Below are 11,092 nucleotides of genomic sequence, written 5' to 3'. Positions count from 1 at the left end.
TTGGTGAGGCATGACCTACCTTTTGTGAACCCATGCTGCGAGTCGTGAATTAAGCTATGTTTCTCTAAATGCTCCCGAATGTTCCTGGCTATTATGGACTCCAGCATCTTCCCTATAACCGATGTTAAGCTAATTGGGCGATAGTTTGAAGCAACTGACCTGTCCCCCTTTTTAAATACTACATACCCTACATTGAACTCCATCTGCCATTTATCCGCCCAGTCATATAATCTGTTGAGTTCACCTTGGAGAATACTAGCGTCCTGATCCGACTCAATTACTCTACTGATCTTGGTATCATCTGCAAATTTACTAACATCACTACTAATTCCTGTGTCTAAGTCATTGATATAAATAATAAACAAAAGTGGACCTAATACCGAACCTTGTGGGACCCCACTCGTAACACATCCCCAGTCAGATCTTTTACCATTGATTTGCCTGCACCGGTCCATGTGTACGAGAATGTGGACAGGGATGATGATTACCTCACCCCGAGGCGGCTCCCCCCGGGCACGCCCTCAGGAGTGACTGAGGGCTGAGGCCTTCTGTAGTGTTTTGGGGGGCTAGTTAGTCTGTGGGACCACGGCCTCGTGGACAAAGAGGGCTGAGGCGGCCGTGCCTGCATGACCCCGCTCCCGGCGCACGGGGCCCATGCATCTCCTGCTTAAGCTTCCGCTGGAGCGGAAATAGATATGGAGTAAATGTTTCAACTGGGTGACCAGAAACTGCCTTTTATACGAGAGCTTCTGTGTTCACAGAGGCCCCACCCCGCCCACAGAGCCGGGGTGTGGTCACACAGCCACACACTTCCTTTAAATAATAACCGAAACAGACATTTGGTCTAAATTTTGTAAATAATCACGGAAACAAACAGTCTGCAACAATACTGACAGAGTTCGTATAAATCAAGTGTGTGTGTGTGTGTGTGTGTGTGTGTGTGTGTGTGTGTGTGTGTGTGTGTCTTTTTCTTCTTTGGTGACCAAACGACCGCTCTGTGTGAGTGTGTGTGTGTGTGTGTGCCAGCATCCGGTGGTCTCCTGCCTCGCCTGGTCCGCCCCGCCAGTGTTCGTGGGCGGCCTTTACAAGGATCTGCCTCACCTGCTTCCTGCTGCTGCTTGACGATTTGTGCCGCATACTTGTACACGTTTTGTTAACGTATTCCGTGTGCCTCTGTGAACTATATGAATAAACAGGTTTTGTTGACGTGTTTTGTGTGTTTCTTTGTATAATGTCCTTATCCACACACACACACACACACACACACACACACACACACACACACACGGATGATAAACAATGCCCAGTGACAGTCATACCCAAAGGGCCGCGGTGGAGTTTAGCACCTCGCCGCTACCCCTCTAAGTTCCCCCTTCACACCACCCTCCCTCTCCCTTATGTCTCTATTTTTAGCTCTCACAAACCACCCCCCACCCTCTCCCTCCCTCTAGTGTAGCCTATTTACTATTAGTTTCTTGTATTTTTAATTTAATTTGTATATTTTCAGCCTGACGGCTGCCTTACATTAATAAACCTATTATTATTATTATTACACACACAGAGAGAGGTCGTTTGGTCACTACAGAAGAAAAAGGATATATGAACACCAAATATCCTTAGTCTACCCTTAGCTCAAAATCTCAACTGGAAACTTCACAGCTCCTCTCTTACTAAATCAGCTTCCTCAAGGTTGGGCGTTCTGTGTCGTCTCCGCCAGTTCTTTTCCCCCGCACATATGCTTTCCATTTATAAGGGCCTTGTCCGCCCTCGTATGGAGTATGCATCTCACGTGTGGGGGGGGGCTCCACTCACACAGCTCTCCTGGACAGAGTAGAGTCTAAGGCCCACAAACATAAACATTCCCTTCCCCCTTCCGTGGGCATGAGGATCCTTTGTCACACAAACCGTAATCTTAGAGTGTTTTGGGCCGCGACGGAACCCGCCGCATCACGGGGGAAGGGGAGACACGAAGGAACAGCAGACGGCGCCTCTTCCCCCTTCCCGCTCCCTGACGCTGAGACTTCCTCTGTATTTTTCTTCGCATTATTGGACGAGGTGAGCACATTTCCATGTCATAATGTTAGTTTTTAGCAGTTTAATGACAGAGTTTACCTATATGAACAAGTAAAAAGGTCGAGTGTGGCCCTCATTGATCAGAGTTGACTATGACAAAATACATGCCAGGTGAGGCCCATACTAAGGCTGTTTTCATCCCATTATTGGAGCAGGTGAGTACATTTCCCTGTCATAATGTTAGTTTTTAGCTGTTTAATGACAAGGTTGACCTATGTGAATAAGTAAAAAGGTCGCGTGTGCCACGGCCTTCTATATGGTGTGGCCCTCATTGCTCAGAGTAGACATGCCAAAATACACATGGCCGAGGACCTGACTAGGCTATTTTCATCCCAAACACAACTTATATATATCATTTACGTCTTCACACTTTTCCCTAGGGATAAGAATATCTGCCCCTGTCAAACAGGTTTGGAAACTAACCTGACCTAGCCAGATATAACATAACGCAATCTAACCTCCCCTCTAAAAAAACTAACATGACATAAACATGGTTATAGTTTATAATGTATTGAGGGTTTCAGCTAGATAGAGGTTAGCTTAGGTAAACTGCTTTAGGTTAACTTCAGTTTGGTCATGTCGGGTAAGGTTAGTTTATATGTCTAACCCTGCGTGCCTTAATATTGTTAATGAACATGTATTTGCATCCCATAACTATAATATTAAGTCATAAATAGTGAAATGAAGTGGTGTAGCGAAAGTATCATTTTACCTAAATCTAAGTGAACATTTAAATTGGTTAGTTGAAGGCTTCATTGCCTCTGTGGTGTAGTAGTTAGCATGCCTATCTACAAATCCGCGGGCCCGGGTTCGATTCCTGGGCAGTCGGCACTAGTTAGTTGGTTAGGTCAGATAGGTTGGGTATGGAAATATACCTGGTGTTACTTATGTGTTATAATTTTTACCATTGTTTATACAGCTATCTGAGAACATGGACGAGTATCAACAGTTGTGGGATAACTGGGAACCTTAGGATCAATTGGATGAGGAGCTGGATGATCAGGCAGATGCCCAGGGAGTTATCGGACGTACACGTCGCAGGATTGTTAAAGGTAAAATGTGGTGACAAGTTATATATTTTTCTGTTTCTGTTGTCACTAATGCTTCTTAGATGTTATTTGATATAAAAATCGTAACTACAGTACACTTCCAGATCGGATGAACCCCTTCACAGCAATGAGTGACGACGAGTTTGTTGATCGCTTCAGATGCAATAAAACTTCAATGTATGATCTCATTGAAGAAATTAAAGACCAGCTTTCAGCCCCAACTGACTCAAGAGGTGAATGCCCTAAAGCCCCTTGGGATTAAGATGATATGCATGGTTGTGTGGGTGTGTGAGTGAACCAACATCTGCCGAGAGTGGGCCACTCCCCTTCATGGGGGACATTGGCCAAAGTCTATCGATAGATAGAGATCAAATGTAATTTATAATTTAATGTAAAGTAAAAAGAACTGGTTCCTTTCATTACATTGTAATTTAAAGTACATTGGTCGTTTGCAGTCACTATATAAGTTTCCTCTCTTTACAGGCTGTCCTGTTCCGCCACACCTGCAAACCCTGATTGCAGTACGTTGCATGGCAACGGGGGACCACCAGATGACATTAGGGGACTGCCATGATGTGTCGCAAATGACTGTCAGCAGATGTTTGAAGATTGTGTCAAGAGCAATCGTTAGTTTGAGCTAGTGTTATATAAAACCTCCTTGCGGCAATGACCTGCGGCGAACAAATGAACAATTCCATGACATCAGTGGAATGCCTGGTTTGGTAGGGGCAATTGATTGCACATATACCTCTATACTGAGACCATCTGTGGAAAACCCTGAGATGTTTAGGTGTAGAAAATTATTTTTTTCATTAAATGTCCAAGCTGTGTGTGTGCCAGACCTGCAGTTTCATAATGTTGTTGCCCGTTGGCCTGGGAGCGTCCTTGACAGTCGAATTTTTTAAAACAGCAGGCTCTGTGCTGAAATAGAAGTTAATTTAAATCCCAGGTATCATCTACTTGGGGATGCAGGATGTCCCTTGAAAAGGTATCTAATGACACCTGTGTCATTTCCAGATAATGCTCATAAGAGAGCTTACGATATAACTACAGTCATTCCCAAACCAGAAACACTGTTGAACGGGCATTTGGGGTATTAAAAAGGAGGTTTGGGTACTTAAGGAAGAGAGTCAGGACAAATTTAGACATCACCAAAACTATTGTAGTTGCTTGTGTGGTACTACACAATATTGCGGTGAAAACTAGGCTGGTTTTGCCACAAGATGGAAGGGATGTGAACATAAATGTCAATAACATCCCTAATGAGGTTCCTGCACATATACAAGGAAATGTAGAAGGCAGATGGAAACGGTAGCAAATCATCAGGGACTTCTTCTAAGGGCCGCTTTCACAGTCACGTTTGTTTGTGTTGATCGTTACCAATGAGCGGCGATCGCCGCTACCAACAAGAAATCCGCTTTCACAGTCGTCTTTCGCGGCGCTGTTTGCTTGCATCAGTACCAGAGATTGGAACCTCTGGTAACGGAGCTCTGGTAGCCGCGGGGGCTCCCCAGTGGAGCTTACCAATGACATTAATTAGTAAATAATACAAATTCTTGCTCTCAAATGGTTATAATATTTTGTTTTCAAATAGATGTGAAACATATTAAACAATACAGCAACACGTTGCACGGCTTCAATGGTAATATGAGAAAAAAATTAGAAGAATTTGAATGACATGAACTCACTTCACCTGTTGACCAGTAAACTTCCTGCTGAGAATTTCAATTTGATTGATTGATTGTTATTGTTGCAAAAGTACACAACAAAGAAGAAGGGAGGACTTTAATACTTGTCACCATTATTCACCTGTTATGCCTTCTTTGTCAAACTCGTATTATTCTAGTTAGCTTATTATGTATGCATATGGCATATATATAACGAAATCAGCCCTATTAAGTAAATAATAAATGTGAAGTCTGATAAATAAGTGTGAATAATGAATACATGTAATTGATATAGGTGAAGAGTCTGTCTTGCTGACATCTGCTAATATAAGAGAACTTTAATTAAATACTTTTCACCATTATTTCACCTTTTCCGCCACGGAAATATTAGGCTATCAGCAGATTTGAGGGGTGTATCAGCGAGACACTCCACATTTTTTCATCATATTTATTCTTCACAGTTATTCTTTATATTTAGTCTTCATGTTTACTTTTTGTACGTTTATTTTTTTCATATTACTCCTTCATAATCCTCCGCTCAGCTGATGTATACATATTTTTTTTACAACAAAGGGGACAGCTCAAGGGCACAAAATAAAAGGAAACGATAATAACAAAAAAAAAAAAAACGCTAATCGCTGCTCCCACAAAAAAAGAATCAAAAGAGATGGCCGAAAGAGAGGTCAATTTCGGGAGGAGAGGTGTCCTGACACCCTCCTCTTGAAAGAGTTCAAGTCATAGGCAGGAGGAAATACAGATGAAGGAAGATTGTTCCAGAGTTTACCAGCGTGAGGGATGAAAGAGTAAAGATGCTGGTTAACTCTTGCATAAGAGGTTTGGACAGTATAGGGATGAGCATGAGTAGAAAGTCGTGTGCAGCGGGGCCGCGGGAGGGGGGGAGGCATGCAGTTAGCAAGTTCAGAAGAGCAGTCAGCGTGAAAATAGCGATAGATGATAGAAAGAGAGGCAACATCGCGACGGAATTTAAGAGGTAGGAGGAGTAGGAGGAGAGCTGAGGAGACGAAGAGCCTTAGACTCCACTTTGTCCAGAAGAGGACAGACATGTTGACATTTCCCGCCGCTCCGGCATACCAACACTGCCGAATCACGCGCCTTCGTCTTGTCATGACCGTCACCACGCTGGTAGTCACCGATACCACGAAAACAGCGACTGTGAAAGCAGATCGAGGCGATGGTAACGCCTGCTACAAGGATGGTAGGGCCTTTGGTTAGGGTGCGTACCAGACGACTGTGAAAGCGGCCCTAAGCATCATGGAGACACCACCATTCTTATAGTCTACATTTAGGGTGCAACACTACGGCCTGTACTTGGGCTGGAGTACATCAACACTTCATCATCCTCACGGACTGCCCAATTTAGTTAGCTGATGTTCAGCGTTTTAAGTCCTAATATAAATGATGAGGTGGGAAGAAGTGTGTACGTATGTATGTTCTCGTAAAACCTTTATTTTCATTGTTAATTACAACACAAGTTACTTTATAGTTTTATTCTTTCCTTAACTTAGTCTATATTACATAAACATTCCCTGCGACTTCTTTCCTCTGTAGACCCTTAGCTATTATTTTGCTTTTCAAGTTCTTTTTTTTGCTATCTCTTTCCTAATTCTAGCCTCTTCCTTCCTTTCTTCTGCTTCAGCAATTTTTACTTCCATGTGTTTGATTTGTAGATCAATCAAACGTTCCCTCTTCTCCAAAAACCTATGGTTCATAATCTCCTTCTACGTACTAATTTCTAAGAGTTCTGGTGTGGCAGTGGTGTTTTTATAGCTGGTTGCCGCTCTGGTTCTGCGATGCCTCGTTCTGGCAGTTGATGGTGAGGGGGCGGGCACCTCCTCTGGGTCTGTTGCTGTGGAGATGCTGGAACCTCCTCTTCCACGGAATTTGTTGCAGCTTGCTCGGGATGTGCTACAACACTACACACTTCAAATCTAGTTTCTGAATGTGAATTTGCTGTCAATGAAAAATATTCCCTAAAATAACACAGTTGCAGATTAAAACACTATAGGTAGTTGGAACATTTTGTTAATCAACTTATCTCTCAATGCACACAACTGTCATTAAAACTTATGAGTTTGTGAACAACTGGATTATAATTATATGAACAAATTGCTTACAGCAACATATTTATCTAAGCATAGCTATGTAAAACTACTCCCATGGTTTTGCAGATTTTCCACTTGGGTTGCCAGCTGTTTTTTTTCTTTTCCTGGGGGCGCCTAGTTATAATCACAACCCCACAGCTACAATACAAATAATTTATTAAGTAACACCTACGAAATCTGCATAAAATGTACCCGCCTGACCCTAAAATTATAATGTGGAAATGGGAGACATGCCTAAGTGGGTGAGGTGGTACCTGGGCCTGAATAACAGGCTGAAAAGCCTTCTGGCTGAAGAGGGTGCTTACTGATAAAAGCTATATTGCTTATGGTTATCACCTCCAATATCTTACCTCTCACAAAGAGAGACTTGGTAAATCGGATGAGTCGACTATGCCGGTGCGACTTGGCTGAGAATAAATGTATTTTAGTATACAGAAGCAGAGTACTGTGTGGCGCAGCTAATTTAATTTCTTACTACATACCGAAAATGTTTATTATTGCTGGATACTTTGCAATATTACTTGACTGAATACTTAAGACTTCACAGTTTCTGACATCTCATGAACATTTTTTTTTTACAGCAGAGAAGTCAGTTCAAGGGCATAAAAAAGGTAACAAATGTGATAAAAAAAAAAGCCCGCTACTCACTGCTCCTATAAAGAGTTAGAGGAGTGGCCGAAATATAGGTCAATTTCGGGAGGAGAGGTGTCTTGATACCCTCCTCTTGAAAGAGTTCAAGTCGTAGGCAGGAGGAAATACACATGAAGGAAGATTGTTCCAGAGTTTACCAGCGTAAGGGTTGAAGGAGTGAAGATGTTGGTTAACTCTTGCGTAAGGGATTTGGACAGTAAAGGGATGAGCTTGAGTAGAAAGTCGTGTGTGGCGAGGCCGCGGGAGGGGGGGGAGGCATGCAGTTAGCAAGTTCAGAAGAGCAGTCAGCAGGAAAATATAGATAGAAGATTGAAAGAGAGGCAACATGGCGGCGAAATTTAAGAGGTAGAAGACTATCAGTAAGAGGAGGAGAGCTGATGAGACGAAGAGCCTTAGACTCCACTCTTTCCAATAGTGCTGTGTGAGTGGAGCCCCCCCACACGTGAGATGCATACTTCATACGAGGGCGGACAAGGCCCCTGTAAATGGATAGCAACTGCGGGGGAGAAGAACTGGCGGAGACGGTACAGAACGCCCAGCCTCGAGGAAGCTATTTAGTAAAAGAAGAGATATGAGGTTTCCAGTTGAGATTTTGAGTTAAGGATAGTCTGAGGATGTTTAGTGTTGAAGGTGATAGCTGAGTGTTGTCAAAGAATAGGGGATAGTTGTTTGGAAGATTGTGTCGAGTGGATAGGTGGAGAAACTGTGTTTTTGAGGCGTTGAGGGACACCAAGTTCTTCTTGCCTCAATCGGAAATAATAGTAAGGTCTGAGCCTAAGCGTTCCGGCGCCTCCATCCTAGAATCATTTAGTTCCTGTTGGGTGGGTCTTCTATTAAAAGAAGTTGAGTAATGCAGAGTAGAGTCATCGGCGTAAGAATGGACAGGACAAGTTCGTTTTGGAAAGATCATCAATGGACAACAGAAAGAGAGTGGGAGATAGGACAGAACCCTGCGGAACACAACTATTAATAGGTTTAGGGGAAGAACAGTGACCGTCTATCACAGCAGAAATAGAACGGTTAGAGAGGAAACTTGAGGTAAAGGTACAGAGAGAAGGATATAAACCGAAGGAGGGAAGTTTGGAAAGCAAAGATTTGTGCCAGACCCTATCAAAGGCTTTTGATACGTCCAGCGCAATAGCAAAGGATTCACCGAAACGGCTAAGAGAGGATGACCAAGAGTCAATTAGGAAGGCAAGATCACCAGTAGAACGCCCCTTGCGGAACCCATACTGGTGATCAGATAGAAGGTCAGAAGTGGAAAGGTGCTTTTGAATCTTCCGGTTAAGGATTGATTCAAAAGCTTTAGATAGACAAGAAAGCAAAGCTATAGGACGGTAGTTTGACAGATTGGAACGGTCACCCTTCTTAGGCACAGGCTGTATGAAGGCATATGTCCAGCAGGAAGGAAAGGTAGATATTGTCAGGCAGAGGCGACAGTTTTTAAGGACAATAGGAGGCACTCCATCAGGTCCATAAGCCTTCTGAGAATTGAGGCCAGAGAGGGCATAGAAAACATCATTCTTACGAATCTTAATAACAGGCATAAAGGAGTCAGAGGGGGGATGAATAGAAGAAATATGCCCACTGTCCAGAGTGGAGTTTTTAGAGAAAGTTAGTTTACATAGTTTACAAACATGGAAGTCAAAACAACAGTCATAATAGGAACTCACACGTGGCTGACATTGCATCGAGGTCAAACGGATTTCCTGTGTCGTGCAAATCCATGCCAAGTATTGTCAGCACTTTGTCTGATTCTTTTGGCAGATCTGCAGGAGGGGCACCTCCACCAGTTCGCATGTCCTCCCGCCTCTTCATTGGATGTTCTTGCTTTGCCCTAAAATGAAGGAACAGTAAATATATGTTATTATTGTATTCATACATAGTATATATATATATATATATATATATATATATATATATATATATATATATATATATATATATATATATATATATATATATATATATATATATATATATATATATATATATATATATATATATATATATATATATATATATATATATATATATATATATATATATATATATATATATATATATATATATATATATATATATATATATATATATATATATATATATATATATATATATATATATATATATATATATATATATATATATATATATATATATATATATATATATATATATATATATTTATATATATATATATATATACATACATATACATATACATATATTCAAGAATGTAGTTTTAGGTGTGCTTTAATTAGGATCATTCAGAGACGCTGTACGAATACTGTCTCTGTCGTTCATATGTTTTGTGAATGGATATTAATGGGATGGGTTGATAGGCCTGGGACACCTCTCATCTATTTCTTCCCACAATGAAAAAAAAATGCAAATAAGAAATTGATGGGCATGGTTTCCTCTCTGAACCCTACGTTGATGACTTTACTTGGCAGTTACCCTTACATAAAGACCTATGTAGTTTATTAATGGATGGATGAATGTTCTATACATATGATCTGAAAATCCATATTTACGCTGAACAATAGTGATTGATCACAGGTGATTCATGGGATCAATGCAAAAATTGCATCCCAGGTTAAGTGCATAAGTTGCTATTTATATTACGACAGATGTACAACAATGGAATATATTTCTCAGTTAGAAAGTCATGTGAATAGCATTATTTTTCAGTCGTTCTTTTCATTTACTTTACTTTTAAACGCTCCCAAACTGTCTTGAGTTGGTGTTCAGTGCGCTGCGGTCCAAGGTTGTGAGAATTAAACAGGCGCGTGATTCGGGCCCACGCTGCCCTCTTCTGGAGGACGACCTTCCTGTCTGTCCTCCTATCTTGGAGGATCTTCTCCTCACAGATGAGGCCCATGAGAAGGTCTCGCTCAGGAGGTGAAATTGGACTGGTTCTGGCACTCAGTACGCCTTCCATTTCTAAAAATCCTACGTCCCCTGAGAAAGAAGACAAAACATGAAGCAGCAAAAAATAAATAAAAATGTAACAGCCAAAAAAGTATGAGACTTTTAGCCCATTATCAGTAACCTAGTCCCTACAAGTGAAGTGGCTATTAATGGTTACAATGCGTTTGCTAAGTGTCGTCTACACAAGAAGGGTGGTGGTGTAATAATATATGCGAGAAGTAATTTAAAAGTCATTCAGCTTAACACAACCGAGATAGAGGCATATGATTCGTGCGCTGACCTTCTTGAGTCGTGCGCTGACCTTCCTAGGGTTAAGACGTTGACTTTTTGCTCCGCTGCTGTGTGGTGCAAACTAGCATTTTTCCTCTGCTTTTGTGGTGTGCTTTGAGGCGTTCTGTGCTTCTGGGAGCTTGCTGCTGTGCTAGAGGACTACACAATCGGGAGAATTACCACTACCTGCATACTACAGACCGCTAAGTGTTCTGATTTAATATTTATCTAGTTATATAGTTATCCACAGTTACTTCAGGCCACGTGTATTAAGCTTCCCACACCTAAACTAACTTCAACACTCTTTCACGGGCACCCAGTGCTA

The 11,092-nt window shown here is 41.6% G+C and overlaps 1 long non-coding RNA gene across 1 annotated transcript; it reads left to right on the top strand.

Moving 5' to 3' along the window:
• The first annotated feature begins 1,794 nt into the window (after positions 1 to 1,794).
• LOC126982546 (uncharacterized) lies at positions 1,795 to 5,418 on the top strand. Its single transcript, XR_007735220.1, has 3 exons — positions 1,795 to 2,055; positions 2,993 to 3,125; positions 3,606 to 5,418. It is a non-coding gene; the product is annotated as an uncharacterized LOC126982546 (long non-coding RNA).
• Positions 5,419 to 11,092: the final 5,674 nt, after the last annotated feature.

This window comes from Eriocheir sinensis, chromosome 5 (genome assembly GCF_024679095.1).
Source record: "Eriocheir sinensis breed Jianghai 21 chromosome 5, ASM2467909v1, whole genome shotgun sequence".
Lineage (NCBI taxonomy): Eukaryota > Metazoa > Arthropoda > Malacostraca > Decapoda > Varunidae > Eriocheir > Eriocheir sinensis.
This window is presented reverse-complemented; position numbering and strand designations above follow the sequence as displayed.